Source organism: Eumetopias jubatus, unplaced genomic scaffold (assembly GCF_037043125.1).
Source record: "Eumetopias jubatus isolate StellerSeaLion01/CBP00866 unplaced genomic scaffold, mEumJub1_p1.0 scaffold_6, whole genome shotgun sequence".
Classification (NCBI taxonomy): domain Eukaryota; kingdom Metazoa; phylum Chordata; class Mammalia; order Carnivora; family Otariidae; genus Eumetopias; species Eumetopias jubatus.
Genome location: NW_028274812.1, coordinates 113,933,799 through 113,953,744, shown reverse-complemented (window position 1 = coordinate 113,953,744; position 19,946 = coordinate 113,933,799). Strand labels below are relative to the sequence as shown.

The following is a 19,946-nucleotide window of genomic DNA, read 5'->3' as shown; positions in this document are numbered from 1 at the left end:
AGATTTTCCTAGTCATTAAAACCGTCTAAAACTGGTATGAACTACTTTATAAAGAAACGAAATGTCCATCAAAAAGGGAGTTATTATGATGTATCTGTTAAAAGATAATTTTTAAAAAAGTAAAATCATGACACATATAAATCATGATATAGATATAAAACATATCAAAGATCTTGTTTAAATCACTAATTAATGAAGCATTCAGTAAGATATTATAAAGGGTTCAAAGAAGACATCAAAGAACGCACACATAGATGCACACACAGACGCTTGTGCTACCTGGAATGTTAACATTGCTTTACAAATAGATGCAAAACTAGCCAATATCCCCAGGGCAACATTCAATTGCATTTCACTGGACAAAATCCACTCGTGTTTCTATGAACAAGAATCATCTGCATTACTGTCAGTTTTCTACAATTTACAGTTATAAAATAGCTCAAATACAATGAAAGGCACAGATAGCCCACAAGAGCGCACTAGATAGGACAGTCGGTGATTTTTTTTATGCCCATTTCAGTCTTCCACAGTTTTTTCCCTGACAACAGCCATAAAATGCGACACTGTAAGGGGTGCTAAAGAGAATGAGATAGCCTTTTCATATACTGATATGGAACAGCCTCCAAGACAAGATGAAGAAAAAGCAAGATGCATTAATGTGGTATGTGACCTTTGTGTTTAGGAATAAACACAAGAATGTGTCATATACATACGGAATATTTCTGAAAAGGTATACAGGAATCTTTACTACTTTTAATCACTCCTAGTAGAATAGAAGCCTCCATGAATGAGAGCAGATCTTTGCCTGTTTTGTTCACCCCTCTATCTCCAAACACTAGAACAATTCCTGGTGTTTACATGGCACTCAGTAAAAATTTGTTGAACAAATTAATATATCAGGGGTAATAGTGGCTGCTTCCAGAAGGAAGAACTGGATGTCTGTTGGGTAAGGATGAAAGGAAAACCTACTTTCTGTTGTATACCCCTTTGTATTTTTAAAATTTTATACCATGTCCATATATTACCTCCTTAAAACTGATTTTTTTTAAAAAAGATAATGAGTTGATGTTAGCTGAGCTGTTTGTTACAAAGGTTATTTCTTCATTAAGCTGCTTTCTCCATCTCTAGGACTTCAGCAAGGTACTGAAAACTATGGTATGAGTATTAGCTAGCTTGATGTAAGTGATCCTCATACTGATAATATAAAGGCTCAAAAATAAATAGAATTATTGAAATGGTTTAACCACTTTAAAAAAATCTGCTGTTATCTACTGATATTGAAGATCTGCACACCATACGACTCAGTAATACTACTCTACCATATGCTAAGGTAAGCCACGTTCACAAGCATGTACAAGAATATCCTAGCCAAAACAGAAAAGGCCCAGAAACAACCCAAATATCCATCAAAAGCAGAAAGGAAAAACTGTACAGTCCTGAAATGGAATACTATGCAGCAATGAAAATGAAAAAAATCAGCTGTATGTAACAAGATGAATAAATCTCAAAATGTAATATTAAATTAAGCATTCCCAACATAAAGAATACACACATATGATTTCATTTATGTAAAGTTCAAAAATAGGCTATGTAACCTGTAAGTGTTTAATGGGTATACTTAGGGGATAAAACATAAAAAAGAATAAGGAAGTAATATAAAAGTCAGGACAGTGTTTACTTTTAGAAGAGGGGCTGAGATTGGGAAGGGGCACCTGATGGGTGCCTAGGGACCAACAGGGTTTTATTTCTTAACCAAGTGGAAATAAACTGGATGTTACTTTAAAATAATTTATTAAGTTCAGCATTTGTGTTCCACCTACTTGTCTGTATGCGTGTTGTTGGACAACAGAAACAAAAGTTTTAAAAGATATAGACATTTTCTATGCAAGCTCGGACCCAGGCTAGGACAGCATCAGTTTTGAGTTCTAGGATCCTGTGCCAAAGACTACATGTCCTACGGGACAAAAAAGGAAAGCCGGCGGGAAACAAATGAGCTTTCCTTCCCCTTTTTTGGAGGTTCCTCGTGCCTTGGTCAGCTCAGTTCAAGTGTTCCCATTTTTCACAACTTGTTCGCTTCTTTCTTCACTTTTGGTATCTATTAATGTCTTTAAAAGCTCCTTCTATGGGGCACCTGGGTGGCTCAGTAGGTTAAGAGTCTGCCTTTGGCTCAGGTCATGATCCCAGAATCCTGGGATTGAGGCCCACATCAGGCTCCCTGCTCAGTGGAGAGTCTGTTTCTCCCTCTCCCTCTGCTCCTCCCTCCCCCACTCATGCTCTCTCTCTCAAATAAGTAAGTAAAATCTTAAAAAAAAAAAAAAAAAGCTCCTTCTGCAATTTTGCAAACACTCTGTCCATGGTCCCCAAACTTTAGTTGTATCAGAACCACCTGGAGGGAACGGTAAAACAGATTGCCAGGTCCCATCCCCAGTTTCTGATTCAGAAGCTCTAGAGTGAGGTCCTCAAATTTCCATTTTGAACAAATTACCAGCTGACTTTTATGCTGTCCTCAGACCATTGCTCTATAGTTAAGGATTCTAATGCAATAATGTAGGCAAGAAACTGAGGACTTCGATGAAGGTAAAAGCAGTAATGGAAAGGAGAGAATGGGTATGAGGGATTATAAACAAGACAGAATATCAGGGTACAAGAGAGAAGGAGTTCAGGACACTCAGGTCTTCAGCTTAGATGAATAATGTAGCATTCATCAGGACAAGGAATTGAGGGGGAAGAAAAGCAAGTTCAATCTGATAAGAAATTAATCTATGGCTTGGAGAGTGTGACTAAGGAAGCCTAAGAAAGGCACCTAACCTTAACGGGAAAGGTAGAGGGAAGCATGAATGGAATGAGGCAACAAGAGGAAAGTGCTCTAAAAGTACTAGGTAAATATAAGAAACCTCATAGAAGTAAGCAGGTGACCTTCTCACAAAGGAATTTTATGCAGTTGTAAAATAGAACAAGAAAGATCTCTAGGAACTTATGTGGAGTGGTTTCCAGGATACAATGTTAAGTGTAAAAAGTAAAATGCAGAAGAAAATCTACAGCACCTTTTGTGTAAGAAAAAAAAAATGGGGGAATAAGAAAATATACATATATCTGGTCATTTGTGCAAAAAGAAGCATAGTAAGGATAGAGCAGAGAAAATGACTAGATTATAGGAGGTGGTTAGAAAGAGAGTGGAAAGGACAGAAGAAATGGGGGTGACACTTTTCTGAGGATGCCTTGTTAACTTTTTCAACCATGTTCATGTTTCACATGCTCAAAAAAGGACAGTAAATAAAATCAACAAAGATGGGGAGGCAAGAGGGTGACATAAAATACAGAGAAGCAAATGAACCAAACTATTTCAAATGAATAACATAATCACACTGAAAGGGCTACATAACTATGTAACTTTTGAACAAAGTGGCTATACTATATGCCTTCAGGCTAAAGGTTAAAGGTTAAACAAATACTAAATTTTCACAAAGGCACAGGTTAGCAATTTTGAACCTACTTTCTAGGTACATTAAGTGTACAAATAAGTAAATATAAGGTCAAAAGGGGGGACCAGGTTCTCACTGTAGGAGAAGTTACAAATAAGAAAAGAGGAACGGGGGGCGCCTGGGTGGCTCAATTCAATAAACATCTGCTTTCGGCTCAGGTCATGATCTCAGGGTCCTGGGATCAAGCCCCACATCGGGCTCCCTGCTCGTCGGGGAGTCTGCTTCTCTCTCTCCCTTTCCCTCTGCTCCCCCTGCTTGTGTTCCCTCTGTCTCTCTCTCTCTCTCAAATAAAGAAATAAAATCTTTAAAAAAAAAAAAAAAAAGAAAAGAGGAACGGTTAGAAGAAACCCTGTGGTGTAGGACAGGAACTGGATGGCTCAGTGTGAACTCCTGGGGTTAATTCAGATAGAGATACACAAAACTAGATATAGAGGTATATGGGTGTAAACACACATACACACACAGCCCTGTTTGCTAAGACAGTCTAGAAGCAATGACATTCTGATACCTGTGAACACACCTAGCACTGGGATTTTGATTTCTAGATACAATTTTCCACTAAGGGTTCCCTGGAGCTGAATCCAAGGCAGAGGTAGGGAAAATACAGATGAACCTGGACTATCTTACTGTACTAGAAAATAAGGAGGTGCTCAAAAAATAATGGGGACACAGGGTGCCTGGGTGGCTCAGTTGGTTAAGCATCTGCCTTCAGCTCAGGTCATGATCCCAGGGTCCTGGGATCGAGTCCCACATCAGGCTCCCTGCTCAGGGGGGAGTCTGCTTCTCCCTCTGCCCCTCCCCCTCACTTGTGCTCTCATGCACATGCCCTCTCTTGCAAAAATAAAAACTAAAAAAGAATAATAGGGACACATCACAAAGCAGAAGCCAGCCTGAAAAAGTTTCAACTGGTTGAATATGGGGCAATTCGAGTAAAAGAAATGACAGTAAAGGGAAACGAGAGAGAGAGAGAGAGAGAGAGAGAGAAGGGGGGGAGGAGAGAAAGCCAAGAAACAGATTCTTAACTATTGAGAACAAACTGATGGTTACCAGAGGGAAGGGGTAAAATAGGTGATAGGGATTAAGGAGTGCATTGTCATGAGGAGAATTGTGTTATGTATGGAAGTATTGAATCACTATATTGTACTCCTGAAACTAACATAACACTGTATGTTAACTATACTTATAGAAATTTAAAAATAAATAATAAATAAAAATTATAACCCACTGAATAACACAAGAATCTGTGAATTTATAGTGATATTAACTAATGGGGGAACTCAACTAATAAATGTAGGAGGAATAATGGAATTAAGAAATATTCATTTGGCAAAACTGATTCAGGAAAGAATCAACAATGGATGCTAAAACTAGTAGGTGAAAGTTTGAGGAGTAACAGGATGTTTACAGTTTCAAAGTATTTCTCCAGAAGATACTTCTTAGTTACAAAGGAAAAATATTAACTTTACAGTGGAAAAGGCAGGCAGAATCCTTATGAACTAAATGACCAAAGGTAACATCAGCAGTAACATCAGCATCATTGGCCTCCCTGAAATGATGCACTGAGAAAAACACAACATCTGTGGTATCCTTCCCAAAAACGGATTAACGTGGGTCAAATCATGAAGGCATACCAGACAAACTTCGAATGAGAAACTAGCCTATACTCCTCAAAAAAGTCAGTGTCACAAAGTATTGAGAAACTGTTCCAGACTAAAGGAGACCAAAGGAAAACAACCGAAGGTCGTGAGTGGTTTTTGTTTTGTTTCTGTGCGTTGGGTTTTTGTTGTTGTTGCTATGAATAGTGTTCACTCATAAGCCAATTAGGACAATAACAGTACTGTATTAATACTAATTTCCCGATGATTAGAAGGTAGTTAATATGAGAATATTCTTTTTTCTTTTAAGGAAATGCACACTGAAGGATTGGGGTAAAAGGGCATCTGCCACTTGCTCTTATTATTAATTTTCATTCCAGTGTATTTAACATAGTTATAACAGTTCCAGGTATACAATTTAATGATTCAGCAGTTCCATATATTATTTAGTGCTCATCAAGGTGTGATCTTAATCCCCTTCACCTGTTTCACCCATCCCCCCCACCCACTTCCCCTCTGGTAACCATCAGTTTGTTCTCCGCAGTGAAGAATGTTTTTTGTCTTTTTTTTCTTAAATTTCATAGGTCAGTGAAATCACATGGTATTTGTCTTCCTCTGATTGACTTATTTCATCTAGCACTGTATCTTCTACATCCATTCATGTTGGCACAAATGGCAAGATTTCATTCTTTTTATGGCTGAATAATATTCCACTAAATATATATACCACATCTTCTTTATCCATTCACCTATTGATGGACACTTGGGCTGCCTCCACAGTTTAGCTATTGTAAATAATGCTCTGCAGCTTACCCTTGAACAATGTGTGTGTGTGAGAGACAGAAAGGATAAAACAAATGTGGTAAAAGGTTAACATTTGGGGAAAGGTTATAGGAGAAATCTTTTCTGTCTAAAATTGGGTCAAAATAAAAAGAAGAAAAAAGGTAACTGACACCTGTTGGGGGTAGGGACAGTAAAGTCTAGATCCGGTTAACATCTAAAGAAATAGGGGCACCGGGGTGGCTCAGGCAGTTAAGCCTCCAACTCTTGGTTTCAGCTCAGGTCATGATCTCAGGGTCATGAGATTGAGCCCCAGATCCAGCTCCACGCTCAGCAAAGAGTCTGCGTGACATTCTCTCTCTCCCTCTCCCTCTCCCCCTGCTCGTGCTCTCTCTCTCTTGCTCTCTAAAATAAACAAAAATCTTTAAAAATTTAAAAAAAAATAAAGAAAGAAAGTGCCAAAATATGAACCTAACTGTGATGTTCCAAAAAGGTTCTCTAACTAGGGGAACTTGTGTTGCGTCTACCTTCAGCTCAGGTCATGGTCGCAGGGTCCTGGGATTGAGCCCCGCATCAGGTTCCCTGCTCGGCGGGAAGCCTGCTTCTCCCTCTCCCACTCCCCCTGCTTGCGTTCCCTCTCTCGCTCTGTCTCTCTCTGTCAAATAAATAAATAAAATCTTTAAAAAAAAATAGGTTCTCTGACTAAACCAATTCTATATACACTTTCAAAAGAATGAGATTTGGAATCCAATGGAGCTACTTAAGGACCTTACTCAAGAAGAGCTTCTCAAGTACACAAAGAACTTGAACAAAGTTAACAGCCTCATCCAAGCCATGAAACCCAAAGTCACTGTGCTCTGTGGAAGCTGAAATGCGTGCCTTCAAACACGGGTTAAGCAAGCACTTTTCTTCTAAAAGTTTGGAAGGTAAATCAATTTGCCTTGAAATGTTTGGTTCTACTTAAGATTAATCATGGAAACCATTAAATAGTGTAAATGAAATGATACAAGAATAAATGTATAGAATAGGATAAAAATGAAAGCTTTCTGGCAGTATTAGAACTGCAGCTAATGAAATAGATGCAAAACTTCAAGAAATCATAAACAAATCTGTAATCTGTGAAAACTTGCTTTAAAGCGATTTTAAAAACCACTACCTTGACTTCAGAACATTTCCAGAAAATACTGTGAATACACAAGTCAGAAAAATTACTACATTACTACATGGCGACAATAGAGATAATCAGGAGCAGTCAGTTAAGCATCTGCCTTCGGCTCGGGTCATGATATCAGGGGGCTGGGTTGGAGCCCCATGTGGGGCTACCTGCTCAGCAGGGAGTCTGCTTCTCTCTCTCCCTCAGCCCTTCACCCCACTCTTGCATGCTCTCTCTGTCAAATAAATAAATAAATAAAATCTTTAAAAAATATAGAGACAATCAATTTCACCTGAGGAAACAGCTTCATATGACAAAGGATTTATGGTGTTTTAAAATCTGTTTACAAATTCTTTTGACCCACCATCCCCCCCAAAAAAGTGGAGCCTAATTGCCTTCCCTTGAGTGTGGGCTGGTCTTAATGACTTGTTTGTAACAAATGGAATAGAGCAGAAGTGGCAGTGTGTGTTTTCAAAACAGGCCATATAAGGCATGTGGTATCCTCCTTCCTCTTGCATCACTTGCTCTGGGTGAAACCAGCTGACATGTTGTGAGGGTACTCAAACAGCCCAATAAAAGACCTAAGGCCTTGTGCCAACAGCCATGTGAGGCAGCCATCTTGGAAGCAGACCCTCCAGTCCCAATCAAGACTTGGGCTGACTGCGGCAGTCTTGGCCAACAGCTGGAGGGCAATTCATCAGAGACTCTGAGCCAAAACCATCCAACTAAGCTGCAAAGGAATTCCTAACCCACAGAAATCATTAGATAAGAAATGTTTGGGGGCTCCTGGATGGCTCAGTCAGTTGGGCCTCCGACTCTTGATGTCAGCTCAGGTCATGATCTCAGGGTTGTGAAACAGAGCTCCCCGTTAGGCTCTGAGCTGGCTATGGAGCCTGCCCGAGATTCTCTCGCTCCCTCTGTCCCTCCCTCTCAGACTTCTCTCTCTCTCGCTCCCTCTGTCCCTCCCTCTCAGACTTCTCTCTCTCGCACTCCCTCTCTTAAAAAAAAAAAAAAAGTTTGTTGTTTTAAGCTGCTAATTTGGGGGGGTAATTTGTTACACAGCAATAGATAATACAGGGTTTAATATTTATCCATTTGTATAATTATAATTTTATAAAAGTATTAATTGTGAAGTTAGCCAGAATTGACTCTGCTTTACAAAGATGCTTACAGCTGTAACTTCAGGACTATAACAAATAGGACCCAAGGGATACATCAAACAGGATATACAGAGAACTATTTAACTTGTAAGTAGGTTAAAAAACAAACCTGTAGGTGGGGAGAAGGAATAGTGTAGAGAGAAGGGAGAGCAGTATACACTGTTTAGGGTGAGGAACAAGGTATTTTTCACTAAGTGATAAAAAAGGAGTTCTGAATTTACTTTAAATGTCATTAGCTTGGAAAAGTACAGTTCCTCCTATTGAAGACTTTTGCACCTATATATAGAAAAGTGGAAAATCTGATGTTTATGTAAAATCTCTTGTCAGTCAGCTAAAAAATATGGGGTCAAATAATAACCACATCTTCACAGGAGACTTAGCACTGGGGCTTTTAAATGTCTACCTCCTTTTCCCGTCTATTCCAAAAATATTATTAAATTATCTTCACTCATTCAGGCAGTTATTAAAATTCTAACCTCCTCCAACAACTCTTCCCAAATCAGCAGAAACAAGATTGGATTTCTCCATCTGGACATCCCCATGCTGATGTCAGTAGATGACGTGAAGACCACTGGCTCTGGGGTCCGGGCCTCAGGCTGAATCCCTGTCCCACCTCACTGGCCACAAATGGCAGGCAAACTTTTCTCCCCATTTTGTATCTCAGTTGCTTTATCAGTAAAATGGGGATAACACCCAATTTACAAACCTGTTATTATAAGGATTAAAGGACATACAGAAAGGCCCTAGCATAATGCAGTGACTTGACAAACAATAGCTGGTTGGTTTTTTTGTTTTATTTTTTTTAAGATTTTATTTATTTGTTTGTTTGAGAGAGAGAACGAGAGAGAGAGAGGGAGAGTCAGAGGGAGAAGCAAACTCCCCGCTGAGCAGGGAGTCTGACGCAGGACTAAATCCCGGGACTCCGGGATCATGACCTGAGCTGAAGGCAGATGATTAACCAACTGAGCCACCCAGGCGCCCCAATAGCTAGTTGTTAATAACCTTTTTCCTTACGTGTACTATAAGTATATTTCCCAAACCAAGAAAACAAGGACACAGACTGCCAGATATTTTTTGGTACCATATAAAGATGCAAACGCAGTCCAAGAGATTAATATGGATTTATGGCTTTATAATTTCTGGAACATTACTGTAATGTATGAATTGAAATCACAACTGAACCCTGAGGCACTCAACAAGCATCAGAGAACCTAGTCTGTGACCAATATTTACATAGCACTTGTCATATTCTATGTAGTATTATAAATACATTTTTTATCCTCTACCAAAATATATATTCTTTGATTGCTTAAAACTTTGTGTTTATTGGGGTACCTGGGTGGCATAGTCAGTTTAGCATCCCACTCTTTGTTTTGGCTCAGGTCATGATCTCAGGGTCCTGAGACAGAGCCCCATGTCGGGCTCTGCACTCAGCACAAGGTCTGCTTGAGATTCTCTCTCTCTCTCTCTCTCCAACCCCGGCCCTCCTGCTTATGCTTTCCCTCTCTCAAATAAATCTTCAAAATTTTTGGTTTATTTTTATATATTTTGCATGGCTCCTTGCATACATAAGGCAGAATGAATTTAACTTCAAATCCTAGATGTCTGCTCATATCAATATATTCTTAAGATTATAAAATGCACGTATCAGATCTTCCCCTGACAACATGTACACACACTCATTCACACATATCATACCCCCTAACTAAAGCCAGGGTTAGATGCCCAGAGCAATTAGTTCTCAATGGCCAGCACTTTACACAGTTTCTGGCACATGGTAAATACTTAATAAATGTTGACAGAATAAATGAGAGAGACCAAGAGCCCAGGAAGCATGGTGAGTAGCTAACTAGCTAGTCATGAAACTACAAGTTACCTCCTGAAATCTCTTTATTATGTGCTTGTATCTTTGCATAACTAGTGTTTGATTTTCTTATACCATGGAACTCTCTTACAGATTCCTGTCAGAGATGAGAACTAACATTTGTTCTATATGCCAAAAGTCCTCAGTATGTGAGACACATAAGATCCAAAGTGTATCAGCAAACAAGGAATGAGTCTTCATATTCAGGTTCCTCTCAATCTACACTTCTGGGATATCTCCTTGTTCCTTTCCTTTGACCATCTTACTGTAAATTTCCGAGGTACAGGGAGTATATTATTTGCGTATCTTATAAACCTGCAAAGTGCCTAATACAAGACACAGACTGTAATCTTGATACTTGTTATTGACAATTATTTTACAAACTGGACTCTGACATTAAAAATAAAGGGGGGCGGGGGTTAGGACATCTAACATGAAGTCACAGCACCTAGCTAATGCATCAACTATTTGAAAGAAATTTTCTGTAGTTATTGCGTGTGTGTGTGTAAAATTAGAAACAGTATCTTCTCTATGACTCAGCAGAGATATAAGAGGATGAATGAAATCTGTGTGAAGTCTGTGCAATCATGCACAAGGACAGTAATTAAGGGGCTTCCAAGGTTCATTCAAGCAATGCTATGTGCCAAGCATTATGCCAAATCCTGGAGAAGACAGAAATAAGAATGTGATGAAGTCTATGGAACTGGAAAGAACACTGGTGGATCTACAGAGTCTTCAGGCTGCTACCTCCCTAACCTTCTCTGAACTCTCTCCTGGTTCTCCGTTCACCTCAGTCTCTTTGTTAGTCTCTATGCTGGTTTCTCTTCTTTGATCCAGCCTCTAAGTCAGTAGTTCTCAAAGTTTGGTCACGGGAATACCAACATCAGCATCACCTGAGAACTTGTTCAAAATGCAAATTCTCAACCCCATTCAGACCTACTCAATCAGAAACCACAGGCAGGGGGCCCAGCAATCTGCGTTTTATCAAGGCCTCAGGTATCTCTGATGCACACTCAAGTCTAAGGACCAATCAAAATTTGATCTAAGTGTTGACGTCCCAAAGTTCCATTCCTTGCCCTTTCCAGTTCTCTTCTCCAATTTTTGGGTAGTTATATTTTCTTCTTCTACTATCTTCTTCTACTACCTCTACAACACTAACTCTAACTATCACTACTAATAGCAGCAGCTATCATTTATTAAACATTTATAAGCTAGGCACTGTGTTAATCATTGTGTGCATACTATCTTATTTAATCTCCACAATGATTCTTTAAGGTATTATTAACCCCACTTTTAGGAAGAAATTTAGGCTTAGAGATGTTAAATAACTTGCCCAAGGTCGCCCAAACCAACCAATAAGTGAAACAGATCTGACCTCAGGTTTTCCTGACTCCAAAGTCCACGGCATTAGCTACTATACTCACTCTTAGAATAGTACTATTTCCATAGCCTTGGAGATTGTCACAGTTATTCCTCAACTGTCTCATCAACTCTGGAGTAGAATTCCCAATCACCTACTGGCTCTCTCTAAATTTTACACAGAGACCTGATAATTATTCTTCTTTCCACTGCATATCTGTTCTTCCTCCTGTGTTTTGTAATTTAATGTCATCATAATATGATTGTTACTCAAGCCAGACACATCTTTGACTTCTCACTCTCCCTCCTCTAGATGGTCGTAACATTTAGAGATTTTAACATCTAAATAACATCTTAAAATACCTCTACAGGGCTCCTGGGTGGCTCAGTCGTTAAGCGTCTGCCTTTGGCTCAGGTCATGATCCCAGAGTCCTGGGATAGAGTCCTGCATCGCTTCTCCCTCTGCCTGTCTCTCTCTCTCTGTCTCTTATGAATAAATAAATAAAATCTTAAAAAAAAATACCTCTACAGTCCGTCCATTCCCATTCTCCCTCTTCAGGCTCCCAGCATATCTCATCTACATCCTAACTGGTCTCTCTGCCTCTCCACGCTAATGCAATTCTGCGCAGGAACTGCCAGTTAATTTTCTGATCTGATTAGTCCACCTTCCAAGGCTCTCCATCACCCACATAGGGGTGGCATTGGAGGGAGGAAAGTCTAGGCTTTTTAGAATGGAATGGAAGACCCCCTCATAATTTGGCTCCAAATATACCTTTCCTGTCTCATTAAGAAACAACTCAAGGTTTTCCAAAAACCCTATTAATTTTAATCTTTGGCTACTTTGCTTATGCTCTCCCCTCTGCTTGGAATGCTTCTTTTCCCTTTTACATATACAAAATTCTACTTAACCTGCAGGGCTAAGTTCTATCCTCTTCTCTTTAAAGCCTTCCTGATTATATCAATTTTTCCCCAGCCAAAGTCATCAATGCCCTCAGCATTTTACTTATTCCGAAGTGATTAACTCTTATAACACACCACATTTAGGGGTTCGTCTAGTCTGATGAACACTTAGTATCTCAGGGGGTAGACCGTGTCTTATTGTTTTGAGTTACCAGCACCTACCACAGTATCTAGCCACAGCTAGCACCCAATAAATATTTGCTGAGTTGTTAAATAATGCAACATTTAGTGTTGCAACTTTACACAGGGTAGGTTAGCAATTCAACTTCAGGTTTAGGTACCACTCAAAAGAATTTCCCCATAACAACAAAAGATATTATAAAGATCAAAGGTTCAATATTCAGCGGCAACATTTTTAATTTTCTCAAGTCTTTTTGTCAATATTTGTTAGCATCCTTCTTCAAATAGACTCCTTTCCCAGCAAACATTATTTGTATATTTTACAGGATTAGCAGTAACTTCAATCCTCGCAGACCACTGTAAGAGATAATCCCAAGCAAAACTGTGTCACCGAGAGTGGCTGGATAATTGCTTTGGGTACATCATTTCAGATTTCCAATGGAGAGGCCCAAGCACATCAGGTAGATTTTAGAAATGGGGACACGCACTGCTGACTAAACACATAAGATACACTCACATTAGTGAGGCATTTATTCAAATTAGTAACTGAAATCAGAAGTGTACAACAACCTGATCCTGGTTCAACCATAATATCCCTTAATCTTAAGTAAGGATAACACATATTCTTGTCTAAGACTCTATTTTTTTTTTCTAAGACTCTATTTTAACACAGCTCCCATCCCACCCAGCAGGCAGGCCCTATCCCGTTATCAGTGGGATGCTGATAAGCCTGGCTTAGTCTTAACACTTTTCCCTTCCCAATCTCCTAAACCTTATCTCTCCAGTATCTCCCCATCAGTGATCACCTACCCCATTCACCCAACAGGACAGGAAGGTCTCCTCAACATATCCCCCATCAAGCACACTCACACGATTTTCTCAACATGTGATTTCTTATCTCTTCTCTAATTCAAATTTTATAGCTCTTTCAAAGACGGGATCAAATCTTCCCTCTTCCAAAAAGTTCACTAGGTCAGCCCACCACAGGTCTTAGCTTTTCTAAATTTCTACTGCACTTAAAGTACAGCTCCTCCCACAGCACTTATTTACATACTGCCTCATTTGGTTTCATGATGATTTGACATACATATGCTTGTTTTCCCAGCCAGACTGTTTACTCTTAAAAAAAAAAAAAGCCAGGTCTTCTATGTCATTTGTACCCACAACCCTCCTCCCACATGTAACATGATATAGGGCAGGAGGGCACATGTATTAACTACTTGATGAATTGAGTTAAATGTTTGCTATACATTAATAAACACTCAGACACAGTGCAATATATAACAAATACCTATTGTGTGCCTACTCTGCAGCAAACTTTTGTAGATGCTTAAGAATAAAATCCTTCTGAATGCTTATGAATAAAAATGACATGATACCTGTCCTAAAAACTGGTACAGTCCGCAGAGCAAGAGACATTGAATTTCCAGTACTCTAAGTGCTACAGAGCAAGGTTATTATTGGTTCCAAGATGTAAGCACCTCAGGCAGCATACTTTACAGAGCCTCAGTTATGAAACTGAACCACAAAATTTTAGAGCTGAATGAAAACTCACAAGTTATTTTCTTCAATTTTCTTGCACAGGTCACGATTAAATTTCAGGATAGTCTCTGTACCAGTTCTAGACATTGCCTTAATCAAAAGTCAGGAAATACTGACTTCTTCCCTACCTCCAATACTCTTTTTCTCCCAAGGATGATAACTACAACCGCCACATATTGACTCATGAAGGGATGCAGCGCCCTGAGAGCACTGGTCCGATGATTTGCTGCACCTTACACTCAGGCTTGCCCGACCACCACCATGTTCTAGCCCGCACATTGAACAGAATCTGTATTTTCTGCCTAGTAACTAGCAAGTCTGTACTACTTTTAAGGAAAACAAAAAACAGTGCCTCCCTTTCTTGGCCCTCAAAATTACAGAAACACAACAGGGTTCTGAGAAATAAAACAGCTGATTTGAGTCTACGAGGAAGTGAGAACTTAGGATGGATATCCGCCCCCGGCCTCAAAATCCTTAGCAACAATGTGATACAGAATGCCTAGGGCAAAGTTGTATGCGTGCATTAGGCACGTGCACATACATGTGAAGTTGGAAACTCGGGCAACAGGTTGGCCGCCCCCTTTCAGTACTGACAGATCGCCTTCCCCAGGTCGTGGGTGTGTCTGACGCCGCACGCCGGCACTGATTCACAACTCTCTCCATAACAACCGGCTCCTCCTTGGAGCCCAGCCAGGGCAGGGGTGAGGAAGGCCCCAGCATGCCAAACTTTCCGAACCCCAACCCCACGTCCGCAGTTCCGCCTCCTCTCGGTCTCTGTCAACCTTGTCTCAGTCAGGCTACGAGACTGCTCTAGGAACCTGGGCTTCTCCAGATTCCGACTCCTCTGTCTGGGAGCCCGGCAAAGTCACCCCGACACCCCCAGACACCTACTTCCCACTACACCTTCCGGGACCACACTGTCTCCACCGGCCCCTCGCTGCCGCTTCCCGGATCGCCCGCGCCCAGAAACTGACCCTCGTCAGCCCCCGTCCCCGCTCCTTCCCCGCCCCCGGAAAAAGCGGCAGAGGGGCGTGGAGCGGCGCGCGCGGGTGCGGTGGGGGCGCGCGTTCCCGCGCCGAGCCCGCGCAGCAGGTGCGGCCAGGCCCCACCTCCCCTGCGAGGCCCCGGCTACTCACCCCAACGACTGTCCTCTGCGACCTAGCCTCCCGTACGGACGCCTCTTCCGCCTGCTCCGCACGCACCTCGTAGCCACCGCCCCCTCGGCCGCTGGCGTCGCCGCCGTCCTCGCCGCCGCCGCCGCCGCCGCCGCCGCCGCCGCCGCCGCCGCCGCCGGCGCGGCGCGCGTCCGCCCTCACGCACACCGCCGTGGCCGCGCACGCGCCTCTGCGCGCTGGCGTCACTTAGCAACCGGTTGGCGGCGGGGAGGCGGGATCTGAGGGTTTAGGGCCGGAGGTCGCCTCTGACGGGTTTTGCGGCGTTTCCCCACCCCCCTGACCCGTCGCCCTCCTGAGCTGTGGGCCCCAGGGTGTGGCTGCCCTGCCGGCACCTGGCTCCGGTAAGTCACGTCACTATACGTCACTGTATGGCGTCACCGATCGCGTCACTGCAGATGGGAAGGTCCCTGTCGTGAGGTTCCGGAGCCCCTGTGGTGGAAAGAGCAGTGGCCTCGTCCAGACTGGCGCCGATCCCATCGGTACTTATGCGAAGTGTGGGAAGGTTCTACAGGGAGTGGAACCAGAAGGGGCTGAGGGCGCAGTCAACGTGGAAAACTGCTGAGTGACACTCGTTAACCCAGCAGCAGGGTGTGATGGACCGAGCCTTGAATTCCCCCGTTACCTCATTTTATTGTAAATGGGGCTAACAGTACCCATCCTGCCTACATTGGAGAATTATGAGGCTAAGAAGAAATAATGTATGCAAACGTGCTTTGTAGAGTATAAAGCCCATTAGACTTTAAAATATTTTTATTATAGGAGAAGGCAGCCAAGCAAGAGCAGATGAGAGCAGGGACTTGAGAGTCAGAGAAACTTAGGTTCAAGTCTGATCCTGACCGATGTTGGATAGTCAGTTTTGCTTGACGCTTGGACAAACTGGGGTACCAGGGTGTGGGGGTTTGGAGACTAACAATAAAGGATGTTTCTTGAGCAAAGGTATGGAAGTGAAGTTGGACAGGACGAGTAAGACCTGAGACCAGGAGACGAGTATTGAGGCCATTGCTGTACTCCAGCAATGAAGTGATTAGAGCCTTAACAAAGGTATTGGCAGTGGGAATGTAGGAGAAAGAATAGATGTGAGTACTGTTAAGGTGGTAGAATTGACAGCACTGACTGGGGGATAAGTAAGTAGGACAAGTTTCTAGTATGGATGCTGGAAGAGATGGTGGAACCATTTAGCAAGATGGGAAGAAAGATGAGTCTGGGTTATCCACCAGTTTCCCTACTAAGTTACTAGATAGTGGTGGTGACAGTCTTGGAGGATGATCAGATTTGTGGGATGAGATGGTGATGAGTTCAAATATAAATCTACTTATTGGGGAAACAATCTCCACTCATGATGTTTCTTTCCATTTGGGGTGATATCCATTAATACAATACTCCTGGCTTCTCACTGCACCTGCCCCAGCTCACTCCTCCCTGGAGCAATGACTTCGTGATTGGTGGATTTAAAAGGAGAAACTGGGCATATATAGCCCATCCCATTCTTTTTCTTAAAAGAAAAGTGCCTTCAAGGAATTGCCTTGATGGTGTTCTCTGCCTCTCCAGCAGCAGGACCTGGGGTGGTGTTGAGGGTGCCTGGTCCAGGACGACAGTTAGTAAACCTATTTAATTTCATAATTTTGTATTAGGAAGCTCTCTGCCCACAGGTAATATCCAGTACCAACTTCATCAGTTGTATTATACAGAATAATGGTCCCCCAAAATAGTTCATGTCCTAATCTACAGAATCTCGTAAATGTGTTCCCTCCCTTATGTGGCAAAAGGGACTTTGCAGATGGGATTAGTTAAGGATCTTGAGATGAAGAGATTATTTTAGATTATCTGGCTGGGCTTGGAGGTAGGAAGATCAGAATCAGGGAAAGAGATATGATGATGGAAACAAAAGTCAGAAAGAGAGATTTGAAGAATCTGCACTATGGGCATTGAAGATGGCACTGAGGAATGCAGACACCTTCTGGAAGCTGGAAAAGGCAAGGAAATGGATTCTTCCTTAAAGCCCCCAGAGAGAACACAGCTCTGCCAATACCTTGATTTTAGGATTTCTAATCTCCAGAACTGTCAGGTAATAAATTTGTGTTGTTTACTAAGTTTGTGATATTTGTTACAACAGCAGTAGGAAACCAATACAGTCAGTAGTAAAGATGATAGTTGGTCTTCTGCCGCATCCTCCTTTATTTGAAAGAGAAGGGTGCAGGTTCTCAGGCTCTCTCAAAGACTGCTGCATTGTGACTGTGACTTGATGGAGGGAACCTCCACATCCAGAGGGAAGTATCCAATAAGCAGTTGAATTACACAGATCTATGAATGAGGAGAGAGGTTAAGTCAAAATAAAATAGATTTAGAGGACATTAACTTTTAATTGGTAATTTAAGTCCTAGGTATGGATGAGATCAATCAGGGAGAAACAATAGAAGAAACAATAAAGAAGACCAAGGATGGAGTTCCAGGAAGCACTAGCTATAAAAAGGAGTGGCAGATGAACAGACACCCACAAAGAAGTCTGAGGAACTTGGATAATGCCTCAAGGCTGTAATGTCTCAAAAGCCAGTGTTGGAAAGAATTGCAAGATGGAGATGAGGTCAGCAGAGTCAGAGATCACAAGTAGGTCAAGTATATCAAGCGCTGAAAAGCACTGACTGGATTTAGCAACACAAAAGTGATTGGTGACCAATGATAATGGCTTTAGTGAGGTAGTAGATATAAACATCAAATTAGTGGGGTCTGAAAGGCAGGTCAATATAGTTGACTGGACTCTAGAGTGGTTGATGGGTGTTTGAGACTCTAGTCTTGGTTCTGGCAATTAACTAGCTAGGTAACCTTGGGCAAATCACTTAACTATTCCAGGCTTTGGTTTTCTCATCTACCCAAGGAGAGATCAGGCTGAGTCTGTGATTTTCACATAAATTCCTAGGTAATCCCAACTTTCTATTAGGCTTATTTGCTTATAACAGCACACTTCAAATCACACACTTCAAATCCTACTCAGATCATTTCACCAAACATTGAGAGTTAGTATGTTATATGCCAGCTTCTGTCCAGATACTATGGATCTGATAGAGTTATCTGAGAAGCTCACAGTTTTGGAAGGGAGATAAACACAGAAGTATGTAACTAATTGCCATAGTTCTTTTTTAAGCAAAGCAAGGTACAAATTGAATGAACTATTAACTGTAACACAGTATATACTACATGCTATAGTAGAAATCTGTCCAAAGTGAAATAAGGGATGTATAAAGTGATACAGATAAAGGAGCAATCAGTTTTGTCTAATGGAAATCAAGGTATTTACCTATTCTCTAGGCACAGTGTGCTTCAAAAATGGACATAACTGTACCAATGACATTTCCCATGGTGATTTAAAAAAATGAGAGTTGTGCTAAGTCAGTGCCAATCTTTTAACATTCCTTCTAGGTAGTTTTGTTGTGATCTGAAAGGTTATTTATGTACAACTACTTCTAAACTAAATACACTGTTGAACTGGGGGGAAATGGACATACGTACAAGTTGAATGCAAGAGGAATTTATTCCACCAGATCCAAGAGGAAACATCTATTTGTTATACATACCATGCTCATTTACATTTGCTCATCTAATTCTCAGATATTATCTCATTTAATTTTGCAGACATCAGCTTATTGTATCAACAGCCGACATTGTATCTCTGTTTTAGCAGGTAAGAACACAAAGTTGAAGTAATCTGGTCAAGGTCATACTAACAGCAGTTAAGTAGTAGACTAAGATTTGGACCAAGCACAGGCATCCTCCTTTCCTCGGGCCCTTAATTTAAGTGCCCTTCCTCTGTACTATTACATCATGTGCACACCTTCATTTTAGCATTTACTATAATAATGATGATGCTTACTATGTTCCAGGTCCTGTTTTAGGTACATAATAGGCACTAACTCATTTAAGGCTCATAACAGCTCTTTGAGGTATAGTTTTAATCACAATACTTTTATAAATCAGGAAACTAAGGCACAGAAAGTTTAAGTAATTTACTCAAGGTCACACAATAACTGCTGGGGCCAGGATTCACCCATACCAAGCACCCTCTGCTAACATGGAGGGATTCTAGACGACATAGTTTACAGAACTCATCAATGTAGTTACTGTAGGGCTGTTGTGTGTGATATTGCTCTGTATTCCTTATTAAATGAACACAAGAGAATTTTTTCTCAGGCCAACCGTCATAAAATTCAAGGCTACCTTTGAGTAACTGGTAAGTTTTCTCCTTTTAGGCAATGTGAATTATATAACTGGCTGTTTTCCTCCTTTCACTTTGACTGCCAAGAAGCTCCGAGTAAATTTGTGGCTCAGCATTAGTAACTGGGAGAACGCTTGGCCTGCATATCTGTATTCTGTTGGTTTGAAATTTTTCAAAATAAAAAGTTGGGGGAGAAATAATCTAAATTCTTCTTTATTTTCTAAATTTTTGGCAGTGTACATTTATAATTAGAAAAGGCAAATAAAAGAATGTTTGTCACTTCAAATGATTTCTCAGGCTTTACTCTGTGGACAAGAACTAGTTTCAGGTTAAATTCCATGCATTCAATATAGAATCCTAGTTCTTAGAAAACCAGGACTTCTGCATTTCTTGAAAAGTCCAGATCACCAGAATTTGTGTTCAGACAGATCAGAAGGTATTTTAAGTAGCATAAAAGAAGTAAGTTGTGACCGTCCTTGTTTTTAACCTATATCTAAGTAATTTGAGACCACTTTTGGATTATTTTGACATATGCTAGCTTGCTTTAGA

General features: G+C 41.2%; 1 protein-coding gene and 1 pseudogene across 5 annotated transcripts in view; one reads left to right on the top strand and one right to left on the bottom strand.

Moving 5' to 3' along the window:
- Positions 1-15,280, bottom strand: part of BTBD9 (BTB domain containing 9) — a 432,378-nt gene extending 417,098 nt beyond the window's left edge. For 4 of the 5 annotated variants that reach the window (XM_028120529.2, XM_028120530.2, XM_028120531.2 and 1 more), the window contains exon 1: positions 15,152-15,280. The gene's annotated coding sequence lies outside the window, so the exon portion shown is untranslated. Of the gene's footprint in view, positions 1-14,906; positions 14,978-15,151 lie in introns of those variants that run through there. The other variant, XM_028120533.2, reaches the window with a different exon arrangement.
- LOC148164127 (uncharacterized) lies at positions 2,572-15,420 on the top strand (annotated as a pseudogene).
- The last annotated feature ends 4,526 nt before the right edge of the window (positions 15,421-19,946 follow it).